The following is a 22,858-nucleotide window of genomic DNA, read 5'->3' as shown; positions in this document are numbered from 1 at the left end:
ATGGGTCGCAATGGCAGTGGCTGGGGATGGGGGGGCAAGAAGAATGCCAGGGGTATCAGCTGCTTTGCCTTGCTACCTCCACATGATGTACATTATTTATTTATTTGCATTTGTATAGCGCACTTGCAGCCCAGAGGCATCAAGGCGCTGTTACAAGAATTTTGTAAGAAGTGTTGATTCATATGTTGACGGGCGACCCAAAGGTCTCTTGGTTACAGGTACAAACTACATGAAATACCGGTGTGATCAGAGTTACATACATATAATTAATACAATGGGGTCATTTTTACATAGTGATCATTAACAGTATACTTTCAGACAAAAAGCTTGGTTTGATTGCTTCGCGGAATGCTTGGTGGGACTCGATAATTCTCAGGTGGGTGGGGAGTGCATTCCAATGGGTGGCTGCCAATGTAGGGAAACTGGAGCCCCCCGCGTGGACTTTTCGAGCCTTGTTCGTGAGAATCATGTTGGAGTAACCCTTCCTCAGAGGTCTTGAGGCGGTGTGCTTGCTTGTCGGGTTAAAAATCTACAGTATTAACTACTTTATCACGGCCCAAATTGACCTTTTCAGAATTGACCGAATTTTTTGGTTCGAATTCTTTACACATTTTGGTCAATTTAAATTAAATATAGATGTGCAGTGGGGTGGGGTAAGGGAATAGGTTAAGGTGGGGGAAAGTGTGAGGGCGGGGGTGTTCCCCCGCATTTAAAAAAAAACGACAAAATAAATTTGTTAAATTATGAAAAGGTCCATTTATTTCTATCAAATAGACCAGTCTACAGCGTGGGGCATCCCTATGGTTAATGTGCAGTGTTTCTTTAATGATTTAGTACACCAAGGTGTTGACTTGCAATGACGATTTATTGGGCAGTTTACTAAAAACGCTTTCAGAGAGTGAACGTGGCAAAAAGGTTGGCAGTCACAAATGGGAGTGAAGACTGGAACTTCTTTTTTCTCTGCTCTCAGTGTCTTGGGCACTTGGTGTGCTCTGCACGTCTGGCATCCTTGTGCTCTGTGTGTGTGTGATGTACTGATACATCAGCATGGGTGACATGCCACCACATGATGGTTCCATCCCCATGCAGCCGTTCTTAAGGACAGAAGTGTAGAAAGGCGGGCTGTTACTCAGATGGCTCGCCCCAAAGGTTGTCACCTAATTCCAGGCCTTTAAGTGGTCGGGGCTGAGCTAGTCAGTCTCCAAAATCTGGAATTGAGTTGCGGCTCCCTCAGTCCCTCGACTAGCGACTGGAAAAAATTTGGAACCTGTGGAGTCAAACAGTGGTGATACAGACCGCTACAAGCAGAATGGTGACACAAGCTCCTGTACGCCGTATTTTCAAAACGAACGCTACTCAAGACATTCTAAAATGGACTCCAAGTCCACCTAAGAAACATGTGCAGTTAAACACAAGTTATCAACTGCACAGAGACTACGACAGATCCATCATTAATGGAAGCGGCAAGGAGACTGAACACCAATATGACTGAAAACAGTGCAATTAAAAGCCCAGTCATCTACTAAGGCTAATATAAGAAGAGATAACAGCGAAATTGCGCTTGTCCAGAATACCTATTAAACAGTAATTTAGTAGGCAACAATTACTTTCACAGAATTCATTGATATATTTTACAAAATAGAAGGACACGAATTGAGTATTGAACTTGAACGTGACTGTATCACCGAACCCAAGTGGGAGTGTAGTGAAAAGAACAGCAAAAGAGAAATCCCCTGAAGAAGTTCCTAACAAAATTGAAATAGAACTAAAGAAATGAAACATGTTGGGTTACGAATACAGCCTTTTTCTTTTTTTTTTATTGGTTATTTGTAATGCGCCTATACAGCAAAATAGTGTTTCAAGGCGCATCAAAGCAAGGAGGGGGAACAGGAGGAAATCAAAACAACATTCTTACTAGGCCTTGAGACGTTCAGAACGTGCAAGTGATATAAGAAGAAAGAAGGGGAGCGTTGGAGAAGGGGGGGCAGTGGGAGTAAGGGGCGCATATGGGTGATGATCAAGACAAAAAACAAACAAAAGCAATCTTAATAGGCCCTGCAACCATTCGGATTGTGCATGTGTCATAACATGAACAGAAGAGGAGAGGTGGAGAGGGTGGAGGGGCAGCGAGGGTAGGGGACGCACATGGGTGAGGAAATTGTTGTGGCGAGGACATTGGACCCAGGGAGGAAGGAGGAAGGGGAGGGGACAGAGAAGGGAAAAGGCAGTTTGTAGAAGGAGAGAAAATAAAGAGGATGCTAACAACATGTGGCTCTTTGGCTCTTATTAAGGGCATGTCCAACATATAACAACTGGCGACGAAGCGCAACGTATCCATGTGGCCTGACAATGTTGCCCAACAGAGACGCCGGCTGGACCCATTCCAGGAACGTTGCTGGAGTCTGACACGACCCGACAGTGCAGTCGAGCGAGCGGAAGGCAGAGCCTGCTGGTGAGGAGGACCAAGCGGGAAGGTGGAGCTGGCGAAAGAGACCAAAAGTAAGAGAGAGTTGGTGAGGAGGACCCAGCAGGAAGACCGCAGTAAGCTGTGCCAGGCGACCCGCATATTATAGCGGAGGTGGGAGCAGGAGCACACATACACAGGAAAAGACGGTGTGCAGCATATGGCCACTACACTAGGCCACCAGGGCATGGAACGCTCACAAAGCGGACATCAGCCACACTAGACTACCAGGGAGGCAGATTTCCACCACAAGGAGGGCATAGTGGAGGAAGAATATATATTTTTTACTTTAAAAAGGCCAAACAAAGAAGGATAAAAGGACATGCACCAAATTACAACCACACTGCAAGGAGGGTGGTGAAGAGACAATCGTAGCACTAAAAGAAGACAGTAGACTAAGGCACACGGCAAGCTACACAGTGCAGGAGGAAAAGAATGCCAAGAAAAACCAAGACACAAGAGAGCAGGAATATTGCAAGGGCATGCCAGCCTCATAGAACAAGCAAGCACACTCCATAACTAAGCAACATGGCTGATGATGCGCAGGCAGCTGCAGATGCGAGTGCAGGGGCAGGAGCCTAGGCCAACATCGGGGCAAAGGTCACATCCAGGGCAGCATTTCTATGGCGACCGAATCCATTCACGCTACAGCCACATCATGACCAGGGACAGAGATGGGAAGAATGGATGGAGGAATTTGAAGACTTCATGTGAGCCATTGGAGACCAGAACTCACCTGATAAAATAGATATTTTCGCCAACTTGGCTGGTAAAGAGATCAAGGGAATTCTAAAAACAATCCCTGCGCAGGAGAAAGCCACATATGTGCTTCTAGTGTCTGCCATCAACAGGAAGTTGGTCATATACTCAACAGAGACTATGAGAGATACTTGTTCAATCAATGTGTACAACTACCTCAAGAGAGGGGAGTTTGTCATTAGGCTCCAGAGGAAAATCACCCACTGTGACTTCGCCAACTTCAATGATGACAAAGCATTCAGACACAGGATAATTGAAGGGTGCACTTCCTCGCTCTTCAGGAAACACCTACTAAAAAGCACCTTTCACTATCGACCTAGCCAGAGTATACGAGTGAGTAGATATGCAAGCAGCAGCCATGGAGAACCCTAAGAAAAGCATCACCATTGCGGCAATATAAAGATCGGGCCCTACGTCAACGTCTGCAACCAAGGAATGCCAAACAGACAGGGTCCCCAAAACCCGCACCAACAACCTCAAGGAGAGAAGCAGTGTTATAGGTGTGGATTTGAATTCCCCCACAGAGGACAATGCCCGGCCATAGGACAAATGTGCATGAGGCGTGGCAAGAAAATCACTTTCAGGCAATGTGAAGGGAGAAATCGCTGACGCTCGCTGCTTACAGACTGACTCCGCTCACCGGACCGATCAGGAGACTTGAGCAGCTGAGAGGATTCAACCACAGGACGTACCTTGACTGTGACATCCAGCGAACAAACCTGGACAGAAATGCGCCAACCTTCCAGGCCCAAGGAGGTGTAATTATAGCCATGCAGGATCTTGAAATCAACATGTCAACAAGCTATCTGAATGAATACAACTATTTACCCAACCCGCCAGCATGCTATGCTCTCGACCAAGGATACACCCAGGGACCCGACTCAAGTCCATACCCGATGCCATACTAGTCCGGACCCATACGAAAAACCCCACCTGAAAGAGAAATAGAACAGACGCCTGACCAATACTGCAACTATGACAGATACAGCCAAGAATAAGTCAGACTTATCAGTGATACCTCCAACAACAGCGCAGCTCCAAAAGTTGCCAACCAGATCGGTGGCCTCAACAACCAATTTATTGTGGACACTGGGGCAAAGGTCAACGTTATGAACGAGTTCCTCCACCATGCCATAAGAGACATCTACCCACTATGCCCATCCCAGGCTCGAATATTTCAGTGGGGTGCAGCTCACCCATTCTATTCAAAAGGACAATTCCAGTGTGACCTGTTTCACAAAGGCCGAAGAGTACCCACAACCATACACTTCATCCGAAGCCCTTTGAATGGGCGATGTCTTCTCAGCTACCGGACAGCTCGGGCACTGGCCCTCATCGACATACAATATGACCAATCTGAAGTTGTTAATGTCTTCCCCCTGGAGTGCAGGCCCTGTGCTCAATATCACATCCGGAAATGAACATCGAGGAACTCAAATCCCTGTTCCCCAAACTGTTTGAAGGGGTAGGCATGCTCAAAGACACAGTCATATCCCTCCACATTGATCCAAAGATCAACCCAGTGCCTCAACACCCACGCAGGGTAGGATTCCACCTGCAAGCCCAGGTTACGCAAGATCTGCAACTACCCACATGACAACAACATCATTGATGAAGAGAATTGCCCCACCCCATGGGTAATCCCAAAGAAAAATGGCCACATGCTCTTCTGCGTCGACATGCACATACCAAATTCTGCCATTCAAAGAGAGAGGCACACAGGCCCTAACATTGAGGACATGCTAGTGAGACTAAATCAGGCCACTAGTTTCTCCAAATTGGACCTTAACCAAGGGTACCACCAACTGGTGATTGACCCGCCTCCAGACCCATTACCACTTTTGCAATGCACAATGGGCTATTCCGCTACAAGCGGCTCAACTTTGGGATATCCTCGGCTGCAGAAATATTTCAAGAGATGATTCGCTGGCTGATATCCCTGGTGCTCAATGCCCTCAACTACAGTGATGACATCCTGATCTTTGGCACCACCCAGGACCAGCATGACCGAGCGCTTAAGGCCGTTTGTCTTTCTACACAAGGCAGAGCTCATCCTGAATGGACCGAAGTGTGCATCAACAGGAAAAGCCTGTGATTATTTGGCCATACCTTCTCGGACCAGGGCCTCACGGCCAACCCCGAAAAAATCGGCACCATTGTCAGCCTGGCATCCCCCACAGAGGTTGCCAAACTGCGATCATTCCTAGGCATGGCAGGCTACTGTGCTCATTACCTACCAAACTATGCCACCCTCACAAACCCACTCCGACAGCTCCTCAAGAAGGACTCTCCGTTTACGTGGGATGCACACTGCCAGGAAGCATTCAACACCATTAAAGCGGAACTTGCCAACAATAGTCGGTTTGCCTGCTTCAACCTGGAAAGAGAGACTGAACTAACTGTGGACGCCAGCCCCGTCGGATTTGGCACCATACTAGTCCAGACAGACCCGGGTGGTGAAAATGGGCAAAAAATGGTTGCATATGCCAGCAAGGCCCTATCGCCAACCGAACAGGCATATTCCCTTTGCAAATAGTGTTGCTACCAAAAGGACTCTGGCAACGAATAGCCATGGACTTCTAAGGACCATTAGAAGAAGGAGGCCACCTACTCATGATAATGGAGAAATACTCCTGGTTTCCAGTAATAAACCACGTACAATCCACGGCATTCCACCATGCAGCAGGGGTGATTGATGAACTATTCAGTGAATGGGGGATACCAAACACCATAAAAACAGACAACAGACCACCATTTCAAGGCCAGGAGTTCTGGAAACTCGCCGCAGTCCTAGGATTCCACCACCAGAAAATCACGCCACTGTGGCCACAGGCCATTGGGATGGTGGAACGATTCATGTCCTGTCCGCCATCAAGTGGACCAGACAAAAAGCCACAGTCAATAAAACATCACTACCTGCTCAAGCAGTATGTCAGATGCTGAGGAGCATACAAATATATGGTAGGAGGATGATTAGCCCTCCCTTACTTTTCGGTAGTGTCCCTATGGGTGCTCACCATTTTTTATGTGAAGCTACTTGTCACTATTTATACAGGCAGCTGGAGAGAGAAAAGATGATGCCATGTCCGGTCATCTTAAATCGCTTTTATTTAGAAAACCTTAGACTTACAATTCATTTTAGAAAAAGAACTCATGGGAATCAGCCTAGGCTGTATTCACATAACATCTCAAAACTATATATTTTTATACAAGTTCAATCAAAAAAGTGCATATATATAAAAACAAACATTTCCGTGATAATGAAGTGACTGGGGTTAGTGTGAAGTGTTAGTACACAGTCCAATAAGACATAGAGTCTAACGTAAGCAATTGGGATTTATAAGTCATTCATCATCTAATTTGTTGTTATTTCTTCACCAGATTATTGATTTGCAGGGTTACAGTCAAAATGCTCCTGGTCTGTGTATAAGTAGTTCATGGGAACAAAAAAGCCAAAGTGATAGGCTTTTTCTCAAATCGTTGACATGTGTTTCCGCTCTTTTTACTCGTGATGCAGTTGTGCACACATGCTTACGTGGTTGCTAGTTAGAGCCATCTTCAGGGCATGTAAATCATTTTGATTCTGGCTAAGTCGGGGCCCCTTTAAATGTGTATATATTACAATTAATTACAATTAATTAATTACATTTATAAAGCGCTCACACAGCCCGCAGGCATCGAGGCGCTGTTACAGGAATAGTTTTTTTGTCTTAGTTACGTATTTATAACGCGCTTAAACACCCAGAGGTTTCTAAGCGCGGACCCGGGGATCGAACCTGTGTTGCTTCATGTCGTCTTGCTTCCAAGACGCGCACGCTGCCGCTGAGCTATCCTCCCCGGATATATGATTTGCATTTTGCCCTCACTTAGCGGGTAGGGTGATATCATAAATGAAATAAGCAGAACGGCCAGTGAGCAATATGGGCTCAGAAGGGCTGCATCCTAGAATAACTGTCACCGACATGGGATATATATATAAACATTTGTGTTTGTTATTATTTTTCCAAAATGCTCTTTGGCTCTATGCAAAGCACCAGGTGGTTTACGGTGGTGCTATTTGTCCTCCTCCCCTTTCTCATGGGTGCTTTACTGGGATATACACAATATAGTATACAAGTGCACTGCAGTATCTAAAGAGAACTACTCAGGTATATAAATACAAGTCACAGGGTGCAGGGGAGAAACTAGCAGCCCTGGCACTGGGCTATCAACTAACAGAATCATGAAAACCAGTGTCCACAAACTGTGGAATACTCGTGTCCCTGCACTCCTTGTATGGATGTATAACAATCAATGTTTATGGGTGTCAACTCTTGTTTTTGGGAAAAAAGAATTCAATTGCACACATCATTTTATAAAAGAAGTTGTTATTGGAAATTCAAGTTTTCAAATGAATCTTCGCGATCAATAATCTGCATATAAATCACAAACATTTTCATGAAATCCAATAAGTCCAATGGATCTATGTTCTATGTCTTTCGGGACCAATGTTCCTTCCTCAGGAGCTTAATTTTGCAATATATCATGTCCTCCAGCCGTTACAGTATTCAAAACAATCAGTAAAAGACAATGGAGAGAACAACATCTTTAGTATGCTTAGTGGTTGCATTTGTGCATACTCATAACATTATTCATGATTTGATTCTATCTGTCATGGCCCATCAATCATCATTCACTTGGTGTGGGTCCAGAGGATTCAATCTTAATGGTTGATGTTATCGTGTCAGTCTTCATGGTGTCACCAGTCACATTGAATGACTGGTGAAACGAATAGAGCATAGATCCATTGGACTTAGTGGATTTCATGAAATTGTTTGTTCTGGGAACGCAAGTGCAGGGGACGCAAGTGTTCCACAGTTTGTGGATACTGGTTTTCTTGATGCTTTCCTGGGTTATGTCAGGGATAATTTAACATCTTGAGGTCTGTCTTTGGCCAACAAAATCACAATTTAATGTGACACAACACAGCAGCTTTTAGTTTGAGAAGGCTAGTGCCCCCCCTGAGGGCATAGGTGCATGCTATTGGCCCTTCCTTGAAGGTGGGTACTTGATACAGATTATCAAGATACACTCAGATATCAGGAGAGCGGAACCCCCAAATGAGCATTTACGAAGAGCTGTTATGCACATGAGGCCTAGGTCATTTATTAACAGAATTAGGGGGATTTACAGGCAGTAGTTTATCTGGAAGCTGAGCCAGAGGGGCTTTTATTCACAGTATGCAGACTGGATGCAAACAAGACCACCAAGACCATGCTGGGTTGTCAAAGTACATGTCTGCAAGACCTCATGATGTATTGTTTGTTAGGGGCAGGTGGCCCTTCATAGGTCACCTGCTGCCCCTCTTTAGGCCATGCCCAGAACTTGCTGCCCCACTTGCCAGAGCCCGCACCAGTTTCTTATCCCACTTACTGCACTACCTAGTTCAGAAACATAGCGAGTTGCCTTAATCCAAACAAGACAGCTACATCTTGGGGTCTGGTGTTGGTAAATTACACCACTTTGTTCTTTCATCTATGCCGTCATGGCTAGAGTCCCTTTGTTGGACTCCCTTCCAATATGTCTGCCTGCTAATTGTTGACACTGGTGCCCAACAAACCATTCCTGCTCCACACTGATTGGCCCTTGCCTCAACTATTAGGGCCAATCAGGTAAGCAGACAGGCGAACGTCGCCCCCCACCCAAATGCCCACACATAAGGCCATGTCCGGGCCAAGCTGGGCTTTGCGGGCCCCCATAACATACAATGGGCAAATAATGCGCCATGATGCTGGGTACTTCATCCACATGCTCTTAAACTATGTCATCCCCCCTTCTGCTATTACTTGAGTGCTGATTGTTGGCTCTGTTTGCCTGCCTCATCTCTCCTGACTCTGTGCCTGTGCCACTCCTGGCATTCTCACTAATCTATCTCTGCTGGCTCTTCTCCCCTCTTTCATGGTCAAAAACTCTTACATTGTCTTACCTTCCTGAGCTCTCACTTACACTGCTCCCATTTCTGTACTGCTGTGCTGCAATACTTGTGTCTTAAATAACCGAGTTCTGGCGTTCACATCCTGCATTGTTTTGCCAATCGAATTTAGGTGTTGTCACATCCTGCATTGTTTTACAAATCGAATTTAGGTGTGCTCACATCCTGCATTGTTTTGTGCCTGTTAGCTTAAACACAAAAAATCGAATTTAGGTGTGCCCCAATCCTACATTGCCTTGAAAATCGAATTTAGGTGTGCACACTGTGAGAAACCTTAGGGTGTTCTCACTGGTAGACCCTGGGTATCCTTTGTTCAGGTGGCCAGGGGAGGGCCATTGCCCTTGGATCCTGACCCTGGGGGGTGGACAAGCGAGGGAGGATCACCTGGGCAAGAGGTCCTTGCGGCCCGTGGAAGGAACGCCCTTCGGCGAGATGCGGTATCCCCTTTTTTGTGATAGACCCCTACCCGACAAACCCTCAGACTTTATGGGATATTGCCATCACAGTCCCATCCTACCCCAGTACTTTTCTTTAAGAAAAGGCAGGAGAAAACACATTTATCCACAATGATACACCTGCTCTCCCCTTTCTGACAATAACCTGCCCTTCTCTTCAGTGAAACACTACAAACCCTATAATCCCTGATTTTTTGTTGACAAACCTTTTCATAATTATTCAACGACTTTCTCCCAAAATCTACAACTCACTACATTTCCCAGAATCCTGTTCATTCAACCTGTCCCCAAATACTGTGAAGAAGAAGCAACAAGGAGGAATAAGGATTACCCATAAATAAATCTTCATCTGTCTCACGATACCGTAAAAATGTTCTTCATTGAAACCATTCTGTCTCAAACTACAGAATTCTGTATCAGCACATTGACTCTGGCACTCCGCTGTCACTCTAATATTACACCAGGCAGGGGTTAGCCTGGTTGTGCCATAGGCAGCTTATCTCTCACACAACCACTGCTATTGAGCCACACCTGGTATACCCCTGTATCTCACATTCAGGTTCCTTACAACACATCCTGCATTGTTTTCTGCCTGTTTGTTTAAAAATCAAATTTAGGTGTGCTCACATCCTGCATTGTTTTGCGCCGGTTAGTTTAAAAAATCGAATTTAGGTATCTCACTTTTAGGGAGAATTCTCACCCAAGTGCTAAATTCCCTCTACCTTAGAGCCCTCCAGCTCTTTTGCTATATTTTGGGACTTTGAGCTTTTCATTTTCAATGTGTTTTACTTTTGTGTTCTTTGGACATGGGGCCTCATTACGACCCTGGCGCTAATGGGTTAACGGCGCCGTAAAAGGCTGCGGCGCCGTTAACCCATTAGCGCCTGATTACGAGGTCCCTTTGCGGGACCCGACCTTAACGGCTGGTCTACACCAGCCGTTAAAGTAGGGACCCGCAAAGGGACCTTGGTGCTAAGTACGGTACCGCAAATTGCGGTACCGTACTTAGCGCCTTCCCCATTCCCATTGAGCCCTATGGGGCAAAAATGTGAATGGGGAAGGGCCATGGAGGAAGGGGGAATTACCGCCCTGCCAACCTTGTAATGGGGTGGCAATTCCCCCTTTCTCCGTGGCGGAGTCGGTAAGTTACCGGCACGGACCATGGTGCTATTAGCACCTTGGTTTTCCGCCTGGGTCGTAATGAGGCCCATGGAGTTTTAAACAACCTCATAAGCATCATCTTTTTCTTGTGTGTCACACCGCACCTTCAGTGCAGTGGCACAGGGGTGTCTTTCAGACTCCCCCAGGTTTAAATACCTTCTCTAGGACTGACTACTGTCTTGGAGAGCATGTAAAGTCAAATTGACTTTACCAGTCTTTTAATTTACAGACCCAGCACACACTATCTTCCTATAGAGTGCTGGAGGGGTTGCCTAGCATCCCCTATGTCCAAACACTCATGAAACAGTCAAATGTTACCCTTTCCTTTTGAAATGGCTGGTGGCAGTGGTTTTAGAACAAACTACCATGATTTTTCCCGACCGTGAACACCGGTAGCTAAAAATCGGGTTAGCCATGTTTTCTAATATGGCACCCAAAACCTATTTGTAAAAACAAACTCTGGTCAACTTTTTTCACATTTCTTTTAGGAAAGGTTCTTCTAGTGTTTGTCTCGGCATACCAAACCAGGTTTGGTCCCTTTGTTCATTGGCCTTTGGCGGGCTTCAGTACTGAACCCCTCCTCTGGCGCCTGAGTGTCTGGGGTGGACAGGATCTGAGGAAGGTGCGCAAAACTCCCTGTGCTTAGTCTCCTAGGAGACCTGAATGCACTCTGGCGTGATTGGCTGGCTGACTGTCCGGCAAGGACAGCTACCCTGCTGGGTGAGTGACAGCTAAGCTGGAATGAATGGGAGAAAAGCAGGTCTCTGGGACTTGGAAAGCAGAGTCAACCACTGGAACAAAAGAACCGAAAACGAGCTGAAGGAAGACGACTGCTGCAACTCCTGGTCCACTGGTGAAGCCCTGCTGCAGGTCCAAATTACCTGAAACTCCCTCGACAGAGAATCCCTTCAAGGACGACTTCTTCACTTGAGCTGGTGGGAACAACCAACTCCCAAGCCACCTGGACACCGTCTCTTATAGTGGTCGAATTTTCTTCAGAGTGCTGTTGAAAACCGGATAGCCAGTGAGAAGGATACCAGTTTGTGGACTTTAAGGCACTCACACCTTAAACCAACATTTTGCCAAGCTTGTGGCCTCTTCCCTGGGCAGTGCAGGAACGTACCGATGTCCTCCTTCTTGTCCGTACGACTGGAGCTCAGGAACAGCGAGATCTGCAGGAACTGCCAGGAACAACGGCCTCAGCTACAGCTTTTCTTCATTCTAAGGTACTGTGCAAGTGCGGTAAAGAAATCCTTTCTGCCGCGGTGAAAGTTTGTGAACATTTCCCAACTTTGGAGGCTAGTTCGCCGACATATAAATTTTCTTCTGGCAAACTACTTCTAAGAACATTGGCAAAGGCTTGTAGACCTGTAGTATTAATTATGTGTAGTGTTCCAAAAGGGCACTGCATGTGATTCTGCCTAACACTCACATCTTGCATTGTGTTGTGGCTGTTACTCTTAACATCCACTTGGCCGCCTGTGACTTAAGGTTAGAATTGTGCATCGCTGCACCCCCGCCCCTTCTTTATCTCTCTGCCTCTCACTTCTTCCTCTTGCTCTGAGAGGGCATTTTCCAGCTCTCCAATCCACTCCAACTGCTACACTAGCACCTACCCACCCTCTCTCACAAAATCTGGATGATAAAAGCATAAAAACGTCATCCTTCCTGCAATCCCTGGTCTCCCAATTGCAGACACCTATGTGAGTGCATCCTCCAGAGAAATCGTCACTGACATTCTTTTCCCTGTCCCATCTCCAGTCCTTTTTGCTGAAGCCAAGTATCCTTGAACTACTGCGATTCATTACTTTACCGACTACCCTCCTATCAGTATCCAGAGCGCATCCCCTTTCCCTCTTAAAACTGTCTGTCCTCTGCATTTCTTTACTGGGTGGGTTGTATTTTGTAGGGTGCTAGGACTGTCTGTTGTGATAATAATAAAGTAAATATTTGTATACAACCTTGACTAGACAGTCCCTTTTATCGATGGGTAATAATTGTAATTTCACTGTCTTGCAACTAACCAACAATCCTCGAACTAACAGAGATATGCCTGCCATTCCGTCCACGTTACCAAAATTGGACAAGGAGGTTTATAATGTGGTTGCGTTTCCAATCTGTTTGGATCCCTTCTGGTGTACTAGAGGTGTGGGGCTGATTGATGGTTTAGAAACTGATATTCATCCCTGGACTGCTGGTGCCCCGGAAGTTGATTTGTCACACTGCCTCCTCCTGTTTCTCTGCAGTTCTCTCCCAGCCTTCTTCTGTTTTCCCTGCACTTGGCTCTTTCTGTCCTTCCCTTGGGCATTATTTCATCCCTTTCCTCTGTTCCTTCCTTTTCAGGTGTGTCTGCCCACACTGGGACCATTTACCCTTACTTTGCCCTCCTTTTGACAATCGCCAAACTGTACTTACATTTATTCCACCACTTTCATTTTCTGTTTCCCATCCGTAATCTGCCTTAACGCCACAACCGAAAATTATCACATACTTATGAATATTACAGCTTCTATGGCCAAATGACCCTGCCCTGACCCAACAAAAACATGCCCGTTCCCTAAAACTAATCTCTCTCTGCCTTATGAATGATATGGGGTGGGTGCCTTTTTTGTGGTTGCAGGCACTGGGGTGAGAGAGAAGGGGAAGCTCCTCCAAGTGGCATCTTTAATAGGAGTCACCAGCGCTTTGACCAATCACGCTGGTGGTAAAGTGGTGTTAATTCTTATTTTCTGGTTCCATAGGACTTCATGGGGATTTTGCATATTTACCCCGAGCGGTAATTCCAGGCAGTAGAATTGATGATTGTGTTATGTGAAGTGAAGGTTGCTGGAGTTACAACCTCCCCTTTAGACTGAGCTGTAACACTGGTGGTAATTCCATTACCCAAAAGTGGCAGTACCAAATGATTGGCACACATTTACGGCAGCACTGAGTGCTACTGAGTCAGAGCAGTGCCCACACAAGGAAGAGGCAGTCGGGAGAGCGCGCAGGGGGGGGAGAAGGAAAGCGAAACTCCCTTTCCCTGCGGAGATCAGTTTCGGTTTCTTCACGGAGCATCATCACAAACAATGCAACGTCACAGGGCCCTGTGCCTCCTCCTGCCATATAACGGGACACCGCAGAGCGCAGATGTAACGCTGGGAGACGGCAGAGTGCTCCTATAGACCGCCGGGAGACTGCATGCAGAGTGCTGATCAAGAACTAAAACAGCACGGAGAGACTGCAGCCAGAGGCAGACGGGGGGAGTGAGAGACGGCGATTCGCTTTCTGTAAAAGAACCAAGAGCCCGTGAAACAGTAAGTTCCTTAACCAACCATCTTCACTGGCGACAGGTAAAGCGGTTGTGCGTTTTGCGAGCGACCCTTGTTTTAGTAGTTTGAACTCAGGGAGAGCTGCTTACAGCGTATAATACCACGGGTTCTTTGTGAAGCGCATTCCCCAAATGGCTTCACACAGTGTCCGTTTATATTCTCACATTACTACTACACAATCGAAAAAAGCACACGTTTTATAGCCCTCGGAAGGATTAAACGTATTGCCGCGTTTTTTACCTGAGACCAAACGTATGTCAGTGGCAGGTGCTTAACCCACTGAGCTGTCTAGCTTGCACCGTGCACTTTCCCCGAATATACATCAGCGAAGGCAATCGATCGTGTCAAGTAGGTTTCGTTGTCCAGGTGTGCTTCATTTAACGCCACAGGATCCCTGTAAGCAACCTACACTTGGCAAATTAGGGGGGCATTGACTGTGATTTCTGAGTGGTTGCAACCAGGAGTGTTGCTAGGTCTGGAAAAGATCCGGGGCTAAGCAAATGTGGGGACCGTGGGGGGGGAGGGGTAGCTAGCCTTTTTGGTCGTAACCCCTGAGCTTCTATCTGGGGCTACAACCAAAAGCCTAGGTGCTATAGCCCCCTCAGCCCCCCCTAGCAACGCCATTGGTTGCAACACTGTTCATATCAGCTGTGTGTTGCGTGGGGGTGTAATTTGTCCAATGCTGAGTACAGACAGTGAAAAAGCACACAAGCACAGATGAACGAAGTATTTTACATCTGCAACGAAAATATTCCTGTCCTGCCCGTCCCCATCACCCCAACCTCACCCCGATTTGTCAAGAACGAACTAGTGCCAACGCATGCATAGTTGCCAACATGACCCGTTCCAATCTGAAGGTGCTTATCCAGTCCTGGTTTTTTTCTTTGCATTCTGGGACTTGTCCGAGTTTTAAAATGGACGAAGTGTGACTACAATTCCCAGAAAGCAAATAAGAAAAACCACCAGGACTGTATAATCACCTACAGACTAGAATGGGTCATGTTGGCAAGTACACGCATGTCTGCCATGTGTTGGGTGCTTCGTGGAAGCGACTCGCCTGCTGTCACATGCATGTAGTGTAATGAGCCGGGCGCTCCCTGATACCTGGGTGCCACCGGTTTCCTTCTGGCTCTGGCGCGGTGCCCGCATAGACTCTCCCGTGACTGCTTCCAGGGCATCCTGGGAAGTTATAGAGGAGATGCCGCTGCCCTATGTAGCCCTCGTCCCTGTGAATAGCTACAGCCAGAAGGCCAAAGAAAAGAAACCGCACTCGCCCCAGCCACTGAAGAGCCCGCCCCTTGCCCAGCAGTTAAGGTTAGGACGCACAGTGCCAGGCCCTGGCACTAGAACTGGCACTCCACTAAACATAGAGCGCAGCTGGTGCACCCCTCCACGCCCCATAGCCCTCAGCACCGAAAGCTGCCCGCGCCCCTGCTTCAGAGAGTTGCTATGGAGCTGACCACCACTCCTAGACTGGGGTAACTTTCTGCCAAGTTTGGTGGGTGGGAGGCAGGGGTCAGTCACAATGATGGGCCAGGACTGTGCCACCTGTCACATCGCACACAGCTCTGCTAGGAATCTTTGTTAATTCGGGGAGTGTATTTCCTCATAACTCCTTTCCCCTCCGTGCCTTTCCTCTTTAGAGCATGTTCCTTGAGGTGCGGCAGTTTGCATTACTCAACTCTTTTTCCCAAGTGGATTTAACGTGGGGCTTTCTCCCTCGAGATCTGTCCTGTTTAGTAGTTTCGGTATCTTTCACCCTTAACTCCTTTCACCTCACCCTTCACTCACAACCCATCACCCACAACTGCTTGCCTCTCCACCCCATCGCCCTAAATTCACCCCACTTTCCACTTAACCCTGACACTTTACCCGTAATCAGACCCCCCCGGATATATAGTGCCATTGATTTACACATTTTGCGGCAACAAAACAAGAAATATTGCGGCACAAATATGTACTTTTCCCAGAATGTTTGCTTCTCTTAAATATTTTAAACTGTAGAGAATTCCATTTCTAAAGTCATTACTGGGAATCAGAAAGGGAGTTCCTTCGGATTAGTGAGGTTCCGGCCACTTGGGCTGTGGTCGCTGCAGGTCAGCAACTGGCACGGACTCGTTTATTAGAATATTTATTTATTTATTGAATGTGACATAGTTCAAAGAACTTTACACATATTAAAAGTCAGATGACAATAAATAAGATGAAACATATACACAATACCATACAGTTACAATGCAATGACAATATAATAAAATAAACAATTAATACAAAACATTCAGAATTCACTAAACTCAATTAATTGTTTCTTTAACTATGACAGCTTTTAGGCACAATCAGCCATATTCTATAGAGTGCAAGGTGCACAGCAGTCCTTTCAGATTGGAGGCAATAATATCAGAAGACTGGCTCTTAATGGAGTCCATATTATGAACAAAGGGTCCAAGATGGCCCATGTAAGTGGTCCCCAGTCCATTGCATTCAGTCAGCGCATGCTTAGGCGGCTCCATTATCTCTCTTCTGATGGTGACTCATTATAAGGGCCAGATGGGTAAAATGCTATATTTTGTGCCCGTTTAGCTGCATTTAGAAATGTTCACAGCACATTTCAAAATTACACATTTAGAAACGTATTTGTTGTGAGAGCACAATCGTTACAAGTGAATGGTCTGCTTATATTTTTCCTTTTACTGCTACCTTTCACTTTTTATTCCATCTTGTCATCCCTTTCTTCTAACATTTCAATGCTACCATCACCACTAACCACCTTCCTGCTTACCAAGAACTTCACACCTAAATGTTCACCAGCAGGTCAACCCAAGTTTTCTATCCCAACCCTTTATCTCTAACCCTTCACTGCTAACATTTTCTCCAGCCTTACAACCTGCCATCTTTAAACCCTCACTCCTAGTCTCTTGCCCCTAACCCTTTTTCATTTACCCCATATTCACGGCTCCACATCCTTCACCCGTTACCCCAACCTCTTATCCCTAACCCTTCTCTGTTCACTCCTAACCAATCACCTATTACCCTATACACCTTTCCCTTCACACCTTGCCTTTTACCCCAAGACATTCACTAATAGCTTTCAAACCCTAATAGTTCACCCCAAAACCTTCACTACCAATTATTTTTCCGTAATAACCCCTCATTCCTATCCCTTCACCCCTAATCACTTGGCTCCTAGCCAAGTCACCAGAACCCTTCCCCCCTCAACATTGCCCCTGGCTTCTGACCCCTGACCCTCCATCCCAACCTGTAACCCTTCACCCAGACCCTTAACCTCTAATCCTTCACCCCAATACATTGCCCCTGAGCTTTCACCCTTAACACCCTACTATATTCTTTCACCCATAACATGTGACTCCTAATACTTCATCCCTAAACCTCAACTCTTCACTCCTAACACTTCTCCTCCAGCCCTTCGCAACTAACCGTTCACCAATAGCCCTTCACACCTAACCCTACAGCCCAGTCCAATGGCTACCAATGTTTGACTCTCTCACATTAAAGGCAAAGAGCCTGGGCTGCACAGGGCCTCCCACTGAGGTCTTACCTTAACAGTCTGAGCAGCAAACCATTTGCAATGGTATGTGCTTAGTGAGGTTAACAGGTAAATGGCAGTGACCATTACTCTGGCACTTTTTATCCTTAGAATTCTACAAGGGTTTAATAAGCTATACTTGTTGAGTGATTAGACAGTATAGGTGTACAGAGGGAACTTGAAATACATGGAACATTAGTCCCTAAAGTTCATCAATGTCCCCCTTGTGACAGCCATTAACTCCTCCCATCCTAAACTCTGCCTACCCAGTGCCCTCGGTCAATCTTGCCCCTAGGGCCTTTGCCTTAAATATACCACTGGCTCCCAAGCCTTGCCCACTTACCCTTGAAGGCTACTTAGACATTTAAAGAAAAGGATACTCACGGAAAGAAATACAAAATGAAAGTGCTTCACAAGGAAACAACACCTTTGGAATCCTGTCGTGCCTCCCCCCACCCAGCGAAGAGGCATGTCTAGCAATCTGAGGCAGCTTCTTTCATAGTGAGTTATGTAAGTGACAGTGAGGTCATGGCATTACTCTGCTCCACTCACCGTCCGGGTTACTGAGCCCTGCCTCGATGACTTTACTGCTGAGTGGCCAGGTTTGACAGACGATATAAATGGTACTTTCTCCTCTTGTGGATCTTGCTAGATTCAGCGAAGGGTCCAAATAATGCCACAACGTTTAAAGAAGGGATGAGTTCCTTTGTGTGGGGGGATCTTTTTAAGCCACTGCAAAAACTGAGTTTTCTCATCTTGACGATCATCCTAGGCTTTAGCCAGGGTTGTCCAACTCCGGGCCCCGAGGACTGGAATCCTGGTGGGTTTACAGGATATCCCTCATTAATATTCATTAGGAAAAATGTGCATACATTTAGGGCCATTGTATGCAAATATATCTCATGAATATTAATGAGGGGTATCCTGAAAACCCAACATGGATCCGGCCCATCCTTCGACAATGAGTGTACACCCCACGCCACTTCTATTTGAGACCTTGGTTTTATAATTCATGATTCTCCCTCTTTTAGTCCAGCCAAATTAATCAAATTCAAAAGTAAATTTAAGTTTTTATCACTGCTGAACCCTACAGAGTATTTTCCCGATCCCTGCCTCTCATGCCAGGTAGGTGCGGTCGAAGCAGTTTTTTATTTTAGGGTAGATCAAGTTGATAACGAATACCGGGGATCTGCAACCTTTAGCTTTGTAGATGTTTGAGACTACGACTCCCATCAGCCCTAGCTAGCACTGGCAACGATGAGGGATCATTGGAGTCATAGTCCAAAACAACTGCAGACCCGGAGGATGCATATCCTGGCCTATACCAGGGTCATCACTCTGTACTCTTAAAAGCGGCCAACAAGCCCAAAATGTAGTGACCCATCTCCAGGGAGTGTAAGAAGAAGGGAGCCTATGTCTCCCACTAAGACTCTTCATTATCTCCCTCTTGCACAGAGATTACGCTTTAAGGGATGATTCAGAAAGGCAATGATTCCCATGTGTAACTTACACTTATGCACTGGGGCTTCGCCTTCAGGAAATCAGGTGTAATTTAAGCAGTGTATGCTACTTCGTTTTCTGAATGTCACACATATGCCCGTGGAAAGGTTTGTGAATTAGCTTCTAAGTCTTTGTGTTGTTTAAAGAGCCCTTATATTTGAGGCCATTTCCTGATTGTTAAATTAATGTATGTATTCATTGTGGTAATGCAGCACTATGTGCCAAAGTACTTGATATAAACGTGGTAATATAGAATCAGGAAACAGCAGTACGCAGAAAGGAATACATTTTAGGGTGACGTAGGGAAGAGGCATAATTGGGCAATGCAAGGGAGTGTGTCCTTAGATGAGAAGGAAATAAGTGCCCTCTAGGAAGGGAGCAAAGTTCTTTAGATAGAGGAACTCACAAAAGGAAGCAAAAAAGGAGAATGAGCAGTGGAGAGATGGAGAACAGGGCGGGGCAGGGGCAACACAAAGAACGTTTATGGCTGAGCGCAGGGAGTGAGTTTGCACATTGAAAAGTGAAGAAAGACAGGGAAAGGGTGGTCCTAACCATCAACATGCTTGAAAACAATATATAAATAAACAAACACAAAATGCTGGTAAGCAAATATGTAAGGCCAAGGGATGCCTAGACAGGTGGCTAACAGGGATTAGGGTGCTTGCTCTGTGGATCGGTGGAGAGCGACTGATATGAAGGAAGCATGCCCAGATTGGAAGTCAATTGAATCATTATAACAACTGTATGGGTAGGTGAGGAGATGTAGCTGATCTCCTAAAGCAAGGATCTGCAACCTTTGGATCTCCAGATGGTTCGGACTACAATTCCCATGATATCTGGCTATTGACTATGCTGGTTAGGTTGGTGGGAATTGTAGTACAAAACATCTGAAGAGCCAGAAATGACAGACCCCTGTCCTGTATAGACTAGCAGAGGAGTGGGGTAGGGGTGAGGTTGCTGGTTAGGGATGGGGAGGCATCTCCTAAGACACTCCATAGGCAGGTGTGGATAAGGCTGTGTGTGCAGATGTTCTGCTTGCCTGCAGGGCACACACATGCCACTATTGCATCCCTCTTGGAGGTAGATCTCAACATGAGTCTTTGGGCTCCTTAGGATAGAAGGTGTGAGTAATTCTTGCAACAGATGACAGGTAATTTGTGTGCCCTGTTGACACCCTTTCCCTCTTTACTTCCCCAGGTGATGCAGTTGAACGTGAAGTTCCTGACAGGGGCTGTCTACACCCTGGATGCCAATCCCTCCATGGCCGTCTCTACTCTAAAAGCAGAGGTGGCCAGAAAGACTGGGGTGCCCGCACACCAGCAGAAACTGGGGTCACAAAAAAATGGATATGTGGAGCTGCAGGATTCAGCGCGGCTGTCCGAGTATAATCTCTCACCGGGGGACACTTTGCTGCTGGTTGTGAAGGAAGATGCCTCCTTCGAGGTGTTTCTCATGACAGACAAGGGCCGTAAGTTCCCGTACACCATCAAACCATCGGAACTTGTGAGTGAGTTCAAGGGGAGGATTTATGAGAAGGAAAAAGTCCAGGTATCTCAGTTCTGGCTCAGCTACGACTCAAAGCAGCTGGAGGATCGCCAGAAGCTTGGAGAGTACAACATTGCCCCTGGGGGGACCATCTACATGAACCTGCGTCTGCGTGGCGGCTGACGGAGAGAAGGTCTGGCACGTGGAGCCGCTGAATGAAGGACTGGGTCCTCCACATGTCCTCATTGCAACAAGGCTGGCCACCTTGGGACTCAACACCTTATCTTATCCCTGTTGTGGTCTCCTCTGCGGGAATTCATTTGTGCCCTGTGGACTCTAGCATTTGGCAGCGCGGCCAGACATGCAAGTCCACATCTCTGCAAAATGTACTGCCAGCACTTCGACCACTTCAGATGCCTGTTCTGGCTCCATGGTTTCAATTGTATGACCTATCGTTTTTACTTTCCCCAGTATTAATATGGTCCAAAAAGGCTCAGCATGCAGGCGACCCTCATGCCGGGAGGGGGGAGGGGGGCAGTTAGGTTTTTCCTTTGATAAGTGAGAAGGTGTTGAGCCTCTGGGACACAACAAGGGAGTACACAACTCTTGGCGAACAGAGTGTTAGAATAGGGAGAGGAAAGTACCTAGAAGGCTGATGAAGGAGAAATACAAGATACGATAAGAATGAGCTGCGATTTCCTTTTTTGACTTTTCTGGGATGTGTTCAGGAATGCGTTGGCTCAGAGAAGGTAACCTTGTGAAGAAAACGGTTTGATTCTGTATACAGCATCTAATGCGTCGTTCTCTACTATAAGCTTAATGAATATTATATTATGTTACTGAAAAGATCGAAATAAATCTATTCTTTTTTACCTCCCACCCATCGGTTTCCTTTTCTCATTACTATCTCTGGACAGCCCTTTTTTGGCATTGAGTACAGCTCTACTTATTCATCGTATTAAACACAAAAAGCAGGCCTATTCATAATATGGCAACACTTCAGTGTATGATAATTGCTGGCTCGTGTACCCAAATGGTGTCATTTTATATCAGGCAAATCCTCATACTTTGTCTTTAGTCATCATATGAAGTTAAAGCCTCAGAAGCCCCAATGCTAAGCCAGCTGCCGCCTCGATCGTCCGAGTACTGCCGGTTTATGCTGGGTAAAGTCCGATACAACCTCACATGTCCGGCTGTTCCCATCACATGTCAATTGTAAGCATATTCACCCCAGTACAACCCTATGACACTGCTCCTTCCATGCCCCCCCAGCTATGGAAGAGTTAAAACAAATGACCCTGTAGTCAAGAATGTCAAAGAAGTCCAGAATGGATACGGTCTGAAGGTGGCAGTGAGCTCTACCCTTGGACCTGTCCAGACTCTCCTCTAGCACAGTGTTGAAGTCTCCCCCCAGAAGATCAGGGAGTCCGCCGTCTGAGATAGGCGGGACGCCTCCCACTCAAAGAAGCCTGGGTCATCTGCGTTGGTAGCATACTTGTTTATTAAAAGAGAAACCGTCAGCCCCTCCACATATCCCGTAAGCAGTAGCGCTCTGCCCTGAGAGTCTTCAGCCACTTCCGATAGGCGAAACGTAAGTGAGCTATGAATCAGTACAGCCACCCCCTTGCATAAGAGGAGAACGATGAAAAATATCTATGGCACCCCCATTGCACCGCCCACCTACTCTTCCCACAAAGCCGTCAAGGGTGTCTCTTGAAGAAATGCCTCCTTTATGTCGTGGTGCCTCATATATAGGAGGACTTTCCTAACCAATGGCCTCCTTGAATGTTCCAGGTGGTCCCCTTAAAGCTCTTTCCTCTATCTACCTCCCACCCACCACAGCTTGGAGCCATTCAGTGTATTGTAGTTTTGGTCCCTGCCTCCAGGGGCAGCCTACCCTATACTGACCCTCCAATCCATACCGTGATGTCCTACCGGTAGTTGCAAGTAGGTGGGCACCCCAAACACAACATGAACCCCCAACACTTTACCGCCCCACTCTCTCCTCCCCCCCCCACCCTGCCAAACAACCACCCCAACTTGTCCGGACACCCCTCGTCCCACCCCTCTGCCCCTCGTCCCACCCCTCTTCCCCCAATCGGGGGCCTCGCTGCTGGCACTGAAGCCGAGAAATCCGGGGAAATCTGTATCCATCGTAGGGGAGATCCCCTTTCTCTCTGGACAGCCCGAGGGTTGCATCCTGGTCCC

General features: G+C 46.7%; 1 long non-coding RNA gene across 1 annotated transcript; it reads left to right on the top strand.

Moving 5' to 3' along the window:
- The first annotated feature begins 13,890 nt into the window (after positions 1–13,890).
- On the top strand, positions 13,891–21,529 carry LOC138492294 (uncharacterized). Its single transcript, XR_011276179.1, has 2 exons — positions 13,891–14,106; positions 20,363–21,529. It is a non-coding gene; the product is annotated as an uncharacterized lncRNA (long non-coding RNA).
- Positions 21,530–22,858: the final 1,329 nt, after the last annotated feature.

This window comes from Ambystoma mexicanum, chromosome 10 (genome assembly GCF_040938575.1).
Source record: "Ambystoma mexicanum isolate Mex_15411 chromosome 10, UKY_AmexF1_1, whole genome shotgun sequence".
NCBI lineage: Eukaryota > Metazoa > Chordata > Amphibia > Caudata > Ambystomatidae > Ambystoma > Ambystoma mexicanum.
The sequence above is the reverse complement of the archived record's forward strand: the minus strand, read 5'-3'. Positions and strand labels throughout refer to the sequence as shown.